Raw genomic sequence first — 14,014 nt, forward strand, 5'->3', positions numbered from 1 at the left:
CACTGTCGCCCAGCACTTAAAACAGAATAAAAAATGGGATTAAGCCATTTCTTCAACTTTTCAAAAATCAAACGGGCTAGAGGCGATTTTCAAGCTACATTTTCTTCCCCAAAGTGTTGGTAAGTGATTCTAAACCATTTACTTTCAATTACCCATTACATTTCATAAATTATCAACCTAAAATCTAGAGTTTTTATGGTTGAATTATGGGTTTTGGGTAAAAACTAGGGATTTCAAAAATTTGAGGATTTAGACCTCAAATTGAGGTCGGATTCCAAAACCAATTATATATTCGGGCACGGGGGTGAATGGGTAAATGAATTTTGGTCCGAACCTCGGGTTTTGACCAAGCAGGCCTGGGGTCGATTTTTGACTTTTTGGAGGAAAATTTGGAAAATATAAATTTATGCAATGTAATCGATTCTTTTAGCAATATTTGATATTATTGAGTCATTTTTGAATAGATACGAGTGGTTTGGAGGTGAATTCTAGAGGAAAGGTTGTGACTGAGTATTGAGTGTCCTTCAGAACGAGGTAAGTGTCATGGTTAACCATGACTTGAGGGAATTACGAACCTCAAATTATTTGCTATGTGAAATTCATGTGAGCGGCGTAAATGTGAGGTGACGAGTACTTATGCGCCGCCAATTTACCTGTTTTCCCTGTTTCTCCCATTTTTCTTATATTGTCTCTTCCCATGCCTAATTGCTACAGGTTTAGTCTAATATTGATAAATTAATCGTTCTTATCATATTTACGGATCTTCTGGTGATAATTGAGTATTTATTTCGAAGTTGAGATTGATATTGTGGAATCAAATGTTGAAGTAAGGCTTGTACTTGTTATTCTATTTCCCTGTTGTTATTTATTCATTGCTTTATGATAAAGGAGTGTGTTAATGCACGAAGGGTGATGCCGTGCCATATTGTGAGTGTTAATACACGAAGGGTGATGCCCTGCCATATTGTGAGTGTAAAAGCACAAAGGGTAATGTTGTGCCATATTGTGAGTGTAAAAGCACGAAGGGTGATGCCGAGCCATATTGTGAGTGTTAATGCACGAATAGTGATGTCGTGCCATGATATGAGAGTTAATGCACGAAGGGTGATGCCGTTCCGTTTGTATTGATTTTATGGTGATATTGAGAGTAAAAACACGAAGGGTGATGCAGTGCATTTTTCCTTTACTGTATACACTATTCCTGTTGATTCATAGTATATTGGTTGTTCCAGTTATCATTCTGTCGTAGTTCTTTATCTCGTATTTCCCTTAGCATGTTTCCCCCACCCTATATTACTTGTCTAGCTTTTCATTGATATTACTTGTATATACACTGTTAAATTGTACAGGTTGATTTGTAGGTGCCTTGTCTTAGCCTCGTCACTACTTCGTCGAGGTTAGGCTCGACACTTACTAGTACATGGGGTCGGTTGTACTAATACTGCACGTTGCACTTTCTGTACAGATTTTGGTACCGGCTCGAGTTGATCGGAATTTTAGCTGTTGGACCGCTATCCGGAGACTCAAGGTAGATCTATCGGCATTCAGAGACCTTGAAGTCCCCGTCTATCTTTTTCATTTTACTATTTCTTTCATTCAAATAGTTGTATTTCTTCCAGACTATTACTTGTAGTGAATTCTAGAATGCTCGTGAATTGTGACTCTAGATCCGGGTGGTAGTAGTTAATAAAATTTTGATATTATTCTGCACTCACTATATTTCATTTTAGCTAATTTGCTGTTAATCACTGAATGGAATAAGGATTGGTTTAATGATTCTCTAACGTTGGCTTGCCTAGCACGTGAAATGTTAGGCGCCATCTGGGTCCCGATGGTGGAAATTTCGGCTTGTGACAAATTGGTATCAGAGCACTAGGTTGCCTAGGTCTCACGATTCACGAGCAAGCTTAGTAGAGTCTGGAGGATCGATACGGAGACGTCTGTGCCTATCTTCCATAGGATATGATGTTTAGGAATAAATTTCACTTCTATTCTTCTCTGTTGTGCGATTCTGTTTTCTCAATACTGATTGAACTCTTCTACTCTTATTCCATCGCAGATGGTGAGAACACGTACTGCTTCCTTAGTTGAGCAGCAACCAGAGCCCCCAGTGGTAGCTCCTACGCGGGGCAAAGGTCGAGGCCAAGGTAGGGTCAAGGCTCAACCCAGAACCCGAGCAACAACCCCAGCAGTGGAGCCTCAGATAGAGCTTGACGATGAGGTTCCATCCCAGACTGTTCCTACTAGACCAGCTCAGGTTCCGGAGGGGTTCATTGCCACCCTAGTACTTCAGGACGTTTTGGTCCCTTTGGTGGGCCTTATGGAGAGTGTGGCCCAGACTGGTACATTTTCCATAGCACCAGCCGTCTCTTAGGCTGGAGGATGGGCCCAGACTCCCACTACTCCTGCTCCAGAGCAGATAGCTCCCCAATATCAGTCTCCAGCAGGTAATCCAGTCGGAGTAGTTCAGCCGGTTATTGCGCCATAGATCGGTGATGGGTTAACTATGTCTTTTGAGAATTTGTGGAGATTGGACAGGTTTACCAAGCTCTTCCCAGTTCATTTTAGTGGTGCTACTTTAGAGGATCCCCAGGAGTATCTCGATAGCTGTCACGAGGTTCTACGGAACATGGGTATAGTGGAGACCAATGGGGTCGATTTTGCTGCATTTCAGATGACTGGTTCCTCCAAGAAATGGTGGAGAGATTATTTGTTGACCAGACCAGCTGGGCCACCTGCTCTTACTTGGGACCAATTCTCTCAGCTCTTCCTAGAAAAGTTTCTGCCTATCACATTGAGAGAGGGGCATCACCGTCAGTTCGAACATCTCTAGTAGGGTAGTATGACTGTTACTCAGTATGAGACCTGTTTTGGGGATTTAGCCCGTCATGCTATTCTTTTGCTTCTCACCTAGAGAGAGAGATGGTGAGGAGGTTTATTGACAGACTTGCTCAGCCTATCATATTGCATATGACTAAGGAGACTGGGAGTGAGATTTCTTTTCAGGCGGCTGCTAATGTCGACAGACGAGTTGAGATGGCTCTTCTCAGGGAGGTCAGGGGTCTGACAAAAGACCTCGCCACTCCAGTAGATTCAATGGAGCCTCATTTGGAGGTCGAGGTACTTATGACAGAGGCCATCCTCCCAGTCCGTTCCATTCAACACTCTAGGCATCCCACGGTGGCTCAGGTGGTTGTGGTCCTTATATGCCTTATTCTGACCAGCTAGCTTACATTGCACCACCAGCTCCTATTAGTGCACCTCCACTCCAGAGTTATCAGGGTGGTTACTCGGGTCGACAAGGTCATTTTTAGGGTCAGCAGTCACAACAGCTGAGGTCATGTTATACTTGTGGTGATCCGAGTCACATTGCTAGATTTTTCCCTCGTGCCGTGGTTCCAGCACTAGTTACTGCACCACCTGCTCAGCCAGCCAGAGGTAGGGGTCAGGCAACCATAGATAGAGGCTAGACTGTTAGAGGTGGAGGTCAGTCCATTAGAGGTGGAGACCAGCTAGTTAGAGGGCGTCCCAGGGACGTAGTTCAGGGTGGTGGGGCCCAACCCCTGTGTTATGCTTTTCCAGCCAGGACTGAGGCTGAGTCATCTGACACTGTTATCACAAGTACTATTTCAGTTTGCAGTAGGAATGCTTCAGTTCTATTTGATCCAGGATCTACTTACTCCTATTTGTCATACTATTTTGCTTCATATTTGGTTGTGCCCCGTGATTCTTTGAGTGTTATTGTATATGTGTCCACACCAGTAGGAGTTGCTATTATTGTCGATCGTGTTTATCATTCGTGTGTAGTCACCATTGGGAGTCTTGATACTCGTGTAGATCTTCTACTTCTCGATATGGTTGATTTTGATGTCATTCTAGGTATGAATTGGCTGTCACCTTATCATGCCATATTAGATTGTCACACCCAGACGGTGACCTTAGATTTGCCATGGTTGCCTTGATTAAAGTGGAGAAGGACTCCTGGTCATTCTACCAGCAGGGTTATCTCTTATGTGAAGGCTCGGCATATGGTCGAGAAGGGGTGTTTAGCTTATTTGGCTTATGTCCACAATTCTAGTGCGGAGGTTCCTTCCATGGATTTAATGTCGGTTATTCGTGAGTTTCCAGAGGTGTTTCTTGTAGATCTGCCGGGGATGCCACCCGACAGGGATATTGATTTCTGCATTGATTTGGCTCCGAGCACTCATCCCATTTCCATTCTACCATACCGCATGGCCACGCTAGAGTTAAAAGAATTGAAGGAATAGTTGCAAGATTTGCTTGATAAGGGCTTCATTAGAACTAGTGTCTCGCCCTGGGGTGCACCTGTGTTGTTTGTGAAGAAGAAAGATGGATCGATGAGGATGTGTATAGATTATCGGCAGTTGAACAAAGTCACCATCAAGAACAAGTACCCATTGCCGAGGATTGATGATTTATTTAATCAGCTTCAGGGTGCCCAGGTGTTTTAGATGATTGATTTGAGATCTGGCTACCACCAGTTGAGGATTAGGGCATCCGATGTCCCTAAGACAGCTTTTCGGACTCAGTATGGGCATTATGAGTTTCTAGTGATGTCATTTGGGATGACAAATGCCCCAACAACATTCATGGATCTGATGAACCAGGTGTTCAATCCCTACTTGGATACCTTTGTGATTGTGTTTATTGATGATATCTTGATCTATTTCCACAGCCGAGAGGAGCATGAGCAGCACCTTCAGATCGTTCTTCAAACTCTGAAAAATAGCCAGTTATATGCTAAGTTCTCAAAATGCGAGTTTTGGTTGATTTCAGTTGCTTTCTCGGGTCACGTTGTATCAGTAGAGGATATTCAGGTAGATCCTAAGTAGACTGAGGCAGTCCAGAACTGGCCTAGACCCACATCACCTACAAAGATTCGTAGTTTCTTGGGGGTTTTTAGCGGGTTAGTACTGTCTGTTCGTGGAAGGGTTGACCAGGTTGACCCAGAAGGGTGCCCTGTTTAGGTGGTCAGATGAGTGTGAGGCGAGCTTCCAGAAGCTCAAGACAACTTTAACTATGACATCGGTATTAGTGTTACCCCCAAGTTCAGGATCTTATACATTACATTGGGACACACCCCGTATTGGTCTGGGTGCGGTATTGATGCAGGGTGGCAAGGTTATTGCATATGCTTCGCGGCAGCTAAAAGTTCACGAGAAGAATTACTCTGTTCATGATCTAGAGGTGGCAGTCATTGTTCACGCGCTGAAGATTTGGAGGCACTATCTTTACGACGTGCCATGTGAGGTATTCACAGATCATCGCAGCTTGCAGTATTTGTTTAAGTAGAGGGACCTTAATTTGAGGCAGATGAGGTGGTTAGAGCTATTGAAAGATTATGATATCACCATCTTGTATCATCCCGGGAAGGCCAATGTGGTGGCCGACGCCTTGAGTATAAAGTCAGCTAGTATGGGTAGCCTTGCATATATTCCAATTGGTGAGAGACCGCTTGCATTGGATGTTCATGCCTTGGCTAATCAGTTCGTGAGGTTGGATGTTTCTGAGCCCAGTCGTGTTCTTGCTTGTACAGTAGCTCGGTCTTCTTTGTTTGAGTGCATTAGAGATCGACAGTATGACGATCCTCATTTGCTTGTCCTTAGAGACACAATGCGACATGGTGGTGCCAAGCAGGTTGTTGTTGGAGATGATGGAGTTTTGAGGATATATGGTCGTATTTGTGTGCCTAATATGGATGGACTTTGTGAGTTGATTCTTAAGGAGGCCCAAAATTCCCGGTATTCTGTTCATCTGGGTGTCGCCAAGATGTATCAGGACTTGCGGCAACATTATTGGTAGAGGCAAATAAAGAAGGATATAGTTGCTTATGTAGCTCAGTGTCTAAATTGTCAGCAAGTAAAGTACGAGCATGAGACACCTGGTGGTTTGCTTCAGAAGATAGAGATTCCTGAGTAGAAGTGGGAGCGTATCACTATGGATTTCGTTGTTGGACTCCAACGGACTCAGAGGAAGTTTGATACCATTTGGGTCATTGCGGACAGGCTGACTAAGTCAGCGCATTTCATTCCTATGGCAGTTACCTATTTCTTGGAGTGGTTGGCAGAGATTTACATCCGCAAGATCGTTCGTCTTCACGGTGTGCCTGTGTCTATCATTTATGATCGAGGTACGCAATTCACCTCGCACTTTTGGAGGGCAGTACATCGTGAGTTGGGCACGCGGGTTGAGTTGAGCACAACGTTTCATCCTCAGACGGACGGACAGTCCGAGAGCACTATTTAGATCTTGGAGGATATGCTCCGCGCATGTGTTATAGACTTCAGAGGATCATGGGATCAGTTCTTGCCCCTTGCAGAGTTAGCCAAAACAATAGCTACCAGTCGAGCATTCAAATGGCTCCCTATGAGGCATTATATGATAGGCAATACCGGTCTCCAGTTGGGCGGTTCGAGCCGGGAGAGGCTCAGTTGTTGGGCACAGACTTAGTACAAGATACGTTGGATAAGTTCAAGATTATTCAGGATCGACTTCGCATAGCTTAGTCCAGGCAGAAGAGTTATGCCGACCGCAGAGTTCGTGATGTTCCATTCATGGTCGGGGAGCGAGTGTTTCTTCGGGTATCACCCATGAATGGTGTAATAAGGTTCGGAAAGAAGGGCAAGTTGAGCCCTAGGTATATCGGACCTTTTGAGATTCTGGAGAGAGTGGTAGATGTGGGTTACAGGCTTGCATTGCCATCGGGGTTATCATCAGTTCATCCGATGTTCCATGTGTGCATACTTCGAAAGTATCATGGCAATTCGTCCCATGTGTTAGATTTCAGCTCTGTCCAGTTGAACAAGGATTTGACTTACGAGGAGGAGCCGGTGGCTATTCTAACCCGATAAGTTTGCTAGTTGATATCAAAGAGTTACCCTTCAGTTCGAGTGTAGTGGATAGGTCAGCATGTTGAGGCAGCTACTTGGGAGTCCAATTCCGATATGTGGAGTAGAAATCCCCATCTTTTTACCAGCTCAGGTACTTTTCTATGTCCATTTGAGGACGAACGATTATTTTAGAGGTGGAGAATGTGATGACCCAAAAGGTCATCTTATGTTTTAGAACTTGATTCTGCCCTCTTAAGCCTTAAAAATTCATTTTTACCCTCTACGATTTGCATGCACAGTCCGGGCGTGTTTCCGGAAAGCTTTTATGTTGAAAATATGAATTTTTGTCTTAAAAGTTGATTTTAGTTGACTTCGGTCAATATTTTTGGTAAACAGGTCCGGATCCGTGTTTTGACAGTCCCGATAGGTCTGTAACAAAATATTTGACCTGTGCGTATGTCCGGAATAGAATTCAGAGGTCCCTAGCTCGAGTTATGAATTTTTGATGAAAATTAAAAGTCTGAAAATCTAATGTCTTTAAGAATTGATTGATGTTTGACATTTTTAATACCGGGTCCGTATTTTGGTTACGGAGCCCGGTACAGGTTCATTATAATATTAAAGACTTGTCAGTGAAATTTGGTGAGAAACGGAGTTGGTTTGACGTGATTCGGACGTCCATTTGAGAAAATAGAAATTTTAAAGTGATCTTGAAAATTTCATTGAATTTGGTGCTAAATTCACAGTTCTAGGTGTTATTTTGGCGATTTGATCACGAGAGCAAGTTCGTATGATGTTTTTAGACTTGTGTGCATGTTTGGTTTGGAGCCCCGAGGGTTCGGTTGAGTTTCAGATAGGCTACGAGATGTTTTGGACTTAGAAAATCTGGTATTTTGCTGCAGCAGGTGTACTGCTATGTCCTTTTTTGCGTTCGCGAAGCTACTCTCGCAAACACGAAGAGTAAGTTGGTCAGGCTGGAATATTCTTCTACGCGAATGCGAAGGCTTGGTCGTGAACACGAAGTGATGGGGGCATTACCCTTCGCGAATGCGACCAGCTCATGGCGAACGCGTAGTATTAGGGACCTAGAGGATGGAGTCAGTAATCCTTCATCGTGAACACGAGCATGGTCTTGCGAACGTGAGGGCCAGGGGGGAGTTGCCTTTGCGAACGCAAAGGAGGACTGCGAGGGAGGACTCACGAACGTGAAGGCTTGGCAATTATGCTCTTTGCGAACGTGACGGTGTCCTCGCGAACGCGATGAACACTGTCGCCCAACACTTAAAACATAATAAAAAACGGGATTAAGCCATTTCTTTAACTTTTCAAAAACCAAACTATCTAGAGGCGATTTTCAAGCTACATTTTCTTCCCCAAAGTGTTTGTAAGTGATTCTAAACCTTTTTTTTTCGATTACCCATTACATTTCATGAATTATCAACCTAAAATCTAGAGTTTTCATTGTAGAATTAAGGGTTTTGGGTAGAAACTAGAGATTTCGAAAATTTAGGGATTTAGACCTCAAATTGAGGTCGAATTACCAAACCAATTATATATCTGGGCTCGGGGGTGAATGGGTAAATGGATTTTGGTCCGAACCTCGGGTTTTGACCAAGCGGGCCTAGGGTCGATTTTTGACTTTTTGGAGGAAAATATGGGAAATCCAATTTTGTGCAATGTAACTGATTCCTTTAGCAGTATTTGATATTATTGAGTCATTTTTGAATAGATACAAATGGTTTGGAGGTGAATTCTAGAGAAAAAGCTGTGATTGAGTATTGAGTGGCCTTCAGAACGAGGTAAGTGTCGTGGTTAACCCTGACTTGAGGGAATTAGGAACCTCAGATTATTTGCTATGTGAAATTCATGTGAGCGGCATATATGTGAGGTGACAAGTACTTATGCGCCGCCAATTTACTTGTTTTCCCTGTTTCTCCCATTTTTCTTATATTGTCTATTCCCATGCCTAATTGCTACAGGTTTAGTCTAATGTTGATAAATTAATCGTTCTTATCATATTTACGGATCTTCTGGTGATAATTGAGTATTTATTTCGAAGTTGAGATTGATATTGTGGAATCAAATGTTGAAGTAAGGCTTGTACTTGTTATTCTATCTCCTTGTTGTTATTTATTTATTGCATTATGGTAAGGGAGAGTGTTAATACACTAAGGGTGATGCCGTGCCATATTTTGAGTGTTAATACACGAAGGGTGACGCTGTGCCATATTGTGAGTGTTAATGCACGAATGGTGATGTCGTGCCATGATATGAGAGTTAATGCACGAAGGGTGATGCAGTGTATTTTTCCTTTACTGTATTCGCCATTCCTATTGATTCATAGTATATTGGTTGTTCGAGTTATCATTCTTCCATAGTTCCTTATATCGTATTTCCCTCAGTATGTTTCCCCTTCCCGATATTACTTGTCTAGCTTTTCATTGTTGTTACTTGTATATACACTGTTAAATTGTACAGGTTGATTTGTAGGTGCTTTGTCTTAGCCTCGTCACTACTTCGTCGTGGTTAGGCTTGAGACTTACCAGTACATAGGGTAGATTGTATTGATACTGCACTCTGCACTTTCTGTGTAGATTTTGGTACCAACTCAGGTTGATCGAAATTTTAGCTGTTGGACCGCTATCCGGAGACTCAAGGTAGATCTGTTGGCGTTCACAGACCTTGAAGTCCCCGTCTATCTTTTCTGTTTTACTGTTTCTTTCATTCAAATAGTTTTATTTCTTCCAGACTATTACTTGTAGTGAATTCTAGAATGCTCGTGAATTGTGACTCCCAGATCCGGGTGGTAGTAGTTAATAAAGTTTTGATACTATTCCTCACTCACTATATTTCATCTTAGCTAATTTGCTGTTAATCACTGAATGGAATAAGAATTAGTTTAATGAGTCTCTAACGTTAGCTTGCCTAGCAAGTGAAATGTTAGGTGTCATCACGGCCCCGACGGTGGGAATTCTAGGTCGTGACAGCCAGACAGCTACCTCGAAATCTCCGAATGATTAAGCTGCTCAGATAATCGACACCCACCGTGACCGGTAGCACATGGATCTGCACACGAAATGCAGGGTGTAGCATGAGTACAACCAATTCAGTAAGTAACAAGACTAACTATTGGACTGAAAGTAGTGACGAGCTCAGCAGGTATAGTTCAATATAGAATTAACAGTACAAAAATGTAGGCATATTTTCAAGTTCAACAGATAAAAACTCAATACAAGTAAAATAGATCAACTCTAAATGATATGAGGGATATGAAATATCTATATCTACTTGCCACTGTACATGCTGTATGTGGTACACTACAATGGAAGCCTCGCGTACTCACACTCTTAGAGTACTCAATCACTCAGTATCGTATGGGGTAGGTCTAGCCCACGGAAGATCCACCCCTCATATAATGTATAAGGCAACTCCATGCCTAGGGAACTCCATCCCAAATGTAAATATATGGGGCAAGTCCATGCTAAGGGAACTCCATCCCAAATATAACATCCACTGCGCTCACTGTGGGGGTCCAGACTCCTGAGGGGCTCCTTCAGTCCAAGCGCTATAATAAGCCATGTCCAGGCAAAAATAAATAAAAACATGTTACGGCGTGCAACCCGATCACTTAATATCCTCACAATCAGGCCCTCGTCCTTACTCAGTCATCAATATCTCCAGTCTCTCGGACTCTCAATAATCATGATAAACAGCCCAAACAACGATGATATAATGCATCAATAAAGAACAACAGAGACTGAGATATAATATGCGAGTAGAAACTGTGACTAAGTACAGAGTGTCAATTTAACAGATAATTCAACATGTAACACGACCTCTGAGGGTCCCTATAGTATCAACACATAGCCCAAGCATGATTTCTAACATGATTTGCAGTTTAATTTCTATAACACATGGAGAATATACGGATAGCAACAAATTATTCAACTATACAGTTCTATGGAATTGACCGAGTAACAATTACTATGGTGCACACCTACATGCCCGTCACCTAGCATGTGCGTCACCTCAACACCAATCACATGACACAAAATTCGGGGTTTCATACCCTCAGAACAAAGTTTAGAACTATTACTTACCTTAAATCGTGCGTAACTCTACTATAACAAGCCCCTGCCTCGCGAAACGGCCTCCAAAGGCCTCAAATCTAGCCATAAATTGTTCGATACAATCAACACGGGCTAAAGGAATAAATTCCATAAGAAAATACTAAGTTATTAATCAAAAATCAAAAAGTTGACTCAAAAGCCGCCCCCGGGCCCATATCTCGGAATCCAATAAAAGTCACAAAATCCGGAAGCCCATTTCACCAAGAGTCCAACCTTACTAAATTCACCAAAATCCAACACCAATTCAACACCCAAATCCCCAATTTAAACTCTCCAAATCCCTAGCCTCAAACCCTCAAATTCCACATTAAAAACACACAAACTAGGTGGAGAAATTCAATGAGGAAACAAGATTATTGAATAAAAATGATCACAAGTGAATTATCTCAAGAAACCCCTCTAAAATTCTCTCAAAAATCTCCTTAGACCGAGTTTGCAAAGTCTAAAATGAGAGAAATCACGAAACCCTTCGAATTTAAACATTGCCCAGTGCTTTCGCACATGCGGCCCAAAATTTCGCTTTTATGGGACCGCACCTGCAGTGAAACATCCGCATCTGCGGAGCTTACTTAACCTCCCAAACTCTGCACCTGCGTACCAAAATCCGCACATGCGGAAGCGCTTCTGCGCTCACACGTCCGCTTCTGCGGAAAAACCTGACCCTTTCAGCCTCTCTCAATCTTCGCTTCTACGATCAATCTCGCGCAGATGCACATCCACATATGCGGAACTTCTTACATGCCTATGACCAATGCACAATCCTCCCCATTGCTGAACCTACGCTCCCTTGCTAGCACCTGCGATCAAAGCTCCGCAGGTGTGATTGCACCAGAAGACTCCCAACTTCAGCAATATTTTAAACTCCAAATTTGATCTGTTAACCATCCGAAATCTACCTGAGACCCCCGGGACCTCAACAAATTATACCAACAAGTCCTAAAACATGATACGAACTTAGTCGAGCCCTCAAATCACATCATCCAATATCAAAAACACGAATTGCACCCCAATACAAGCCTATTAAAACTAAGGAATTCCAACTTCTACAAACGACGCTGAAACCTATCAAATCACGTACGATTACCCTCAAATTTTGCACACAAGTCACAAAAGACACCATGGACCTACTCCAACTCCCAGAACCCCAACCCAATCCCGGTAACCCCAAAGTCCACTCTCGATCAAACTTATAAATTTCCAACTTTTTCCATTTCAAGCCTAATTCAACTACAGACCTCCAAATCATAATCCGGACACGCTCCTAAGTCCAAAATTACCCAACGGAGCTAATAGAACCATAAAAACTCCATTCTGGTGTCATTTACACATAAGTCAACATCCAGTCAATCTTTTCAACTTAAGCTTTCAACCTTGAGACTAAGTGTCTCAACTCATTCCGAAACCTCTCCGGCCCCGAACCAACTACCCCGGCAAGTCACATAGTAGCTATAAAGCACAGAATGAGTAGTAAATAGGGGAACGAGGCTACAACTCTCAAAATGACCGGCCATGTCATTACACTTATTAGATAGAAACCAATCGATCACAAATGGGATTAGACAAATTTATCCTGACGCTCACCATGGTATCTGCCTCTATCATTATGAGAAGAATTTAAAGCAAAGACATGGAAAAACACGATAATAATCTTTTCCAAAGCGCTACAAGGTCATACAAATGTGAAAATGTTAATCAGTTAATGTCCCAGATAAAAAGTGTTGACTAGAAAATATACAATTACATAATGGAAGAGCCGCCAAAGAGATGGGATCGATCGTGGTTCCCACGGCGATGCTATGATATGTTGACAACAAACATGATAAAATTAATGAATCTGTGTTACTAAAAGCGAGAGAGATGCATGTTTTAAGAATGTTAGATTTCATCCAAGAAAAGTTGGGAGAGTGGTTTTAGGAACGGAGAAAAAAAGCACATGAAACTTTTCACAAAGTATCAATATGGGCATAAGAAGAGTTGAATAAGAAGATAGACTTGGCTTGCAAAATGTTTGTAAGTATATTTATTAACTTCAGAATTTACTTCAGCATATTTTCTATGAAGTATATAACTAATACATAATCGCTTCAACTTTTTATGTCTGCAGTGATTTACGACTTACAAATAAAAAACTTCATACTTTTTCTTTTTGAAGCAATAATACAATAATATAGTTTTTTTTACTTTTTTATTCCTTCTTAGGTGTTCAACCCTGATTCAATATTATTTAGAATAAATAATGAAGGAATGGAATTAATTGTAGACTGAAATAAGAGAATTTGTGACTGCTTGAATTTCCAACTTGATGAATTGCCCTGTCCACACGCAATTTCTTCTATGAATAAGAGATATTTGCAGAAATCTGATTACGTCTCAAAATGGTATTCAAGGGAAACATGGTTCAAAACATATGAAGGACATGTCAATACTGTGAGAGATCAAAATTCATGGGATATACCACAAAATTTTGAATCTGAAATCACAAAACCTCCCGATGTAGAGATTCTACATGGAAGAAGACAAAAGAAGAGGTATATCCCTGTGATTGAATCAATACGATTGAAGTCTACCAAATACAATCGCTGTAAACAAATTGGGCATAACATAACAACTTGCTTATCTTCTCCAACACCTCATCCATTTTCCAAGAAACACGCTGAAAAATACTCCAATGTTCAATAATCATTTGAAAAAAAAATCATTCTAAAGGAAGGTAGATTTTCTGAATTTAGACTTTCATTATTGATTAATATATGTGAAATGTGATTGTTTTCATATAACTAAACAAATAAGCTTCCGGATTAAAAAATACTCGTTTATATATTGCTTTAAGTACAAACCACTCATTTTAGTTGGCGCCTTATAGGTTTGATTGCAATCTAAAAAAGTACGCAATCACTTCAGCGAGAAAAAACTGTATGTGAAATACATATCTTTAACACACACACACACACACATATATAAAACACACACATATATATAATTAAAAATTACACCTTTCTGCATGAAGTATTCATACTGCAGGACAAAACTTCA

This window comes from Nicotiana tabacum, chromosome 2 (assembly GCF_000715075.1).
Source record: "Nicotiana tabacum cultivar K326 chromosome 2, ASM71507v2, whole genome shotgun sequence".
NCBI classification, from domain to species: domain Eukaryota; kingdom Viridiplantae; phylum Streptophyta; class Magnoliopsida; order Solanales; family Solanaceae; genus Nicotiana; species Nicotiana tabacum.